General features: G+C 44.3%; 1 non-coding gene across 1 annotated transcript; it reads right to left on the minus strand.

Moving 5' to 3' along the window:
- Positions 1-1,144: 1,144 nt before the first annotated feature.
- LOC136390252 (U6 spliceosomal RNA) lies at positions 1,145-1,248 on the minus strand. The gene has a single exon (XR_010748681.1). It is a non-coding gene; the product is annotated as a U6 spliceosomal RNA (small nuclear RNA).
- Positions 1,249-4,138: the final 2,890 nt, after the last annotated feature.

Here is a 4,138-nt window from a genome sequence, read left to right on the forward strand (position 1 = left end):
TTTATTCATTTTAGAGAAGGGGGGAGAAAGAGAGAGAGAGAGAGAGAGAGAGAGAGAGAGAGAGAGAGAGACGGGGAAGAGAAAGGGGGAGGAGCAGGAAGCATCAACTCCCATATGTGCCTTGACTGGGCATGCCCAGGGTTGCGAACCGGCGACCTCAGCATTCCAGGTCGAGGCTTTATCCACTGCGCCACCACAGGTCAGGCCAGTAGTTGCTTCTTGTATGTGCCTTGACCAGGCAAGCCTGGGGTTTAGAACCAGCAACCTCAGCATTCCAGGGCAATGCTTTATCCACTGCACCACCACAGGTCAGGCAGAGGTTCCTTTTGATGCAGGATTGTTTACTTTGGTTGCTCAGTTTTGATGAAAAATGAGCAAAAGAAGACCCTAAGATGGTTGATGTTTTAGGGCCCAACAAAAGCATTCTCCTCACCTTCTGAGTCTTACAGCAGTTGAGAAAGCTGTGCAAGGTTCAGACAGATGGAGATCGAAGTGTCAGCTTTTGTACTGATCAAGTTAAATGGAGAATGTCGTTTTACTTCTAGGAACAAGTGGGCAGCCCATATCATACATCCCTGAGTGAGACAGACTTCCCATGGGCCTTGGCCCTGGTTTTGGTCCAGGGCACTGATTCTCCCATGCGTGGCAGATATAGGAGTATCAGAGTTTCTATATCTGGCAGACCGGTTCAGTTCCTTTCAGCCTCACCAGGCAGGTACACCCCTCATATTCTGGGGCGAGAGGTAGCAAGACACATCAGAGTATTAGTAAAATATTGGAAGGGGAAAAAAAAGTGTGTCCTGGAATAAAATATAGTCATTGCAAACCCCTTGTGATGGAAGCCCTCTGGTTTTACTCCATGAAGTGGTCCTGTCTACATCCCTTCCTCGACCTGAAGGTCCTGATAGTACACTACAGTTTATCTCTTCGTCTTTTGCCCTTAACATTTCTGAGAATCTCTTGTAGCATTCTAACTGATTTTGATAAGATTTTGCTTATCCCAGGACTTATCCTTTGGGAGCAAGGAACTCAGAAGTGCAGAGGGATGGGGGAAGAAAGAATAAATCTTGCTTTGGTTTTTTTGTTTTGTTTTGTTTTTTGTGTGTGTCAAGTCATTTTTATTGCATCTTTAAAACATGAGAAAAATAATATGAAACACTTCACAGATTTGCGCGTCATCCTTGTGCAGGGGCCATGGTAATCTCTGTATCGTTTCAATTTTAGTGTATGAGCTGCCAAAGCGAGCACTTGCTTTGGTTTTAATCTCAACAAAATTCTGTTACTTAATGTAAAGCCAGTAGCCACGACCACCATCACAGCCACCTGGCCCATGCAGGTTCGCATTTGATTTGGACAGACGGTAAAGAAACAATGGAGCCAAGAACTGATGTGCCATCATCTTTATTCTAGCTTGCACTCAATGGGCAAGAAATACACACAGGCCTGACCTGTGGTGGCGCAGTGGATAAAGCGTCGATCTGGAACAATGAGGTCGCCGGTTCGAAACCCTGGGCTTGCCTGGTCAAGGCATATATGGGAGTTGATGTTTCCTGCTCCTCCTCCTTCTCTCTCCCTCCCTCCCTTTCTCTCTCTCCTCTCTGAAAATTGAATAAATAAAGGCTTTAAAAAAAAAAAAAAAGAAATACACATAGTGGGAAAACACTTCCCTTTCTATTCAGGGCTCCCAAAGCCACTGACTCACCCTAGTTTCCTAGAATCAAAGTTTCTACCTCACCAGCCTTATTCACCTCTGTTCCCCATCTCCTTCTCTCTGCACAAACTCTGCACTAACTGGCTTCTCCTTCAGCACTCCACCATCTTGGCTGCTTCTCCTCTCCTCCACGTGGCCTTTCTCTGCTCTTTCCTCTAATGCAGTGGTTCTCAACCTTTCTAATGCCGTGACCCTGCAATATACAGTTCCTCATGTTGCGGTGATCCCAAACCAAAAAATAATTTTGGTGGCTACTTCATAACTGTAATTTTGCTACAGTTATGATTCAAAATGTAAATACCTGATATGCATTATGTATTTTCCGATGGCTTTAGGCGACCCCGCTGGGATCGCAACCCACAGGTTGAGAACCACTGCTCTAATGTTAATCTCAAGAACCAAGAGAGAGCCCTGGCCGGTTTGCTCAGTGGTAGAGCATCGGCCTGGCGTGCAGGAGTACCAGGTTCGATTCCCGGCCAGAGCACACAGGAGAAGCGCCCATCTGCTTCTCCACTCCTCCCCCTCTCCTTCCTCTCTATCTCTCTCTTCCCCTCCTGCAGCCAAGGCTTCATTGGAGCAAAGATGGCCCAGGCGCTGAGGATGGCTCTGTGGCCTCTGCCTTAGGCGCTAGGATGGCTCTGGATGCAACAGAGTGACGCCCCAGATGGGCAGAGCATCGCCCCCTGGTGGGCATGCCGGGTGGATCCCAGTCGGGCGCATGCGGGAGTCTGTCTGACTGCCTCCCTATTTCCAGCCTCGGAAAAATGCAAAAAAAAAAAAAAGAACCAAGAGAGAGCAAGCTCCCGGTCTGCCCCCATTTTACAGTGTAGAAACCAAAACCTTTAATTCAATATACAAATAAGGAAGTCTCTGATACAAAGCACTTATCTGAGACATAATGGGATTCCTCATGAGAGTGCGCCACCCCACATAATGCAATCAGTCAAGGGTGTGGGGAAAAGCTTAGTCTTAAAACTAAGCCTTAGGCTATAACGACCCTGCCTGCTTACAGCCTGTCCCCCACGCCCAATGCAAACTATAAGTGAGCAAACATATATGTCATATTTACAAACTTATTTGACCAACACTCAACAATGTATTTTTTTTAAGATTTTATTTATTTATTTTAGAGAAGAGAGAGAGAGAGAAGGGAGGAGGAGCAGGAAGCATCAACTCCCAAACGTGCCTTGACCAGGCAAGCCCAGGGTTTTGAACCGGCAATCTCAACATTCCAGGTCATTCCTTTATCTACTGTGCCACCACAGGTCAAGCAACACTCAACAATCTTAACTGTTGCTTTAATTAGGGCATCATATACTCAAGTACCAGGCGGATAATGTCATTGAGGCAGGTAATGTAACTTGGGTGACTCAGGCTGGGTGTCACAAACACACCTAAGAATCTCTTCATTTCTACACACACCCAAAACTCCCTCCCCTTTTTACTTGAACTGTGTGGCTCTCTCCACCTTCCATTTATCACTTTTGATAAAGTGTGTGAAAAGAAATATTTCCCATCTGTAAAGTAAGTAACAGTGTACTACCATGATAAATGTCAGCTGACCCTAAACCTCAAGGATGGGGAGATGAAACAGAGAAATGAATCGTGGTGATCACGTGTCCTATGCAGTGGGCAGGCATCCCTACTTAGCCACAGTGGACTGTTGCCATGCGGAAGTGTGGCTCCGGTATGGCGAGATGTTTCCATTTACTATATTTAACAACTGGAAGTTAAGATTAGGATTTGTCAGTGAAATCTCACAATTTAAAAGTATTTTTAACAACTTGCCATTTAATAAAACTTATCTTAGACCACAATTTATCATGTGTGAGTTATGTTTTATTGCTCCTTTTTTGTGCCCTACCAAAAGATTAACTTTTCTTTTTAATCAGAGAGGCTTTTTATTATGTTTGAAGTTTTCATCCTAATGTAAGAAAGAACTATTAAAACAGAACATACTGAAAAGAAAAAATACTTTATTTTGTTGCGGATCTTGTAGTTAGAAAATTGGAGAGGTTCATAAGAATATAGTGATTTTTTATCTGGATTTTGAGAATAAGATAATCTACCTTTGTAAACTGCATAGTTTACCAGAACCTAAGATACTCAATGTTGGAATCCATGGGAGTCTGAAAAGACCAGAGTAACAGGCTTTATTGAAAGGAAGAAAAGAACCCTGCCGGGCATTTCTTGGGGGAGAAGAGCACTGGTTACAGACTATGAGGTGAATTTTATAGCTTTTGGAGAGCCTGAGGAAATACTGAGTCAAAAGTTCTGGTATGTTCCTGTTGGTCAAATAAGTTTGTAAATGTGATATATATGTTTGCTCGCTTGTGACTTATATTGGGTGTGGGGGACAGGCTATAAGCAGGCCAGGTCGTTGTAGCCTGGGGTTTGGTTTTGGGACTAAGCTTTTCCCCACACCCT

Source organism: Saccopteryx leptura, chromosome 1, assembly GCF_036850995.1.
Source record: "Saccopteryx leptura isolate mSacLep1 chromosome 1, mSacLep1_pri_phased_curated, whole genome shotgun sequence".
In the NCBI taxonomy this organism is placed as follows: Eukaryota; Metazoa; Chordata; class Mammalia; order Chiroptera; family Emballonuridae; genus Saccopteryx; species Saccopteryx leptura.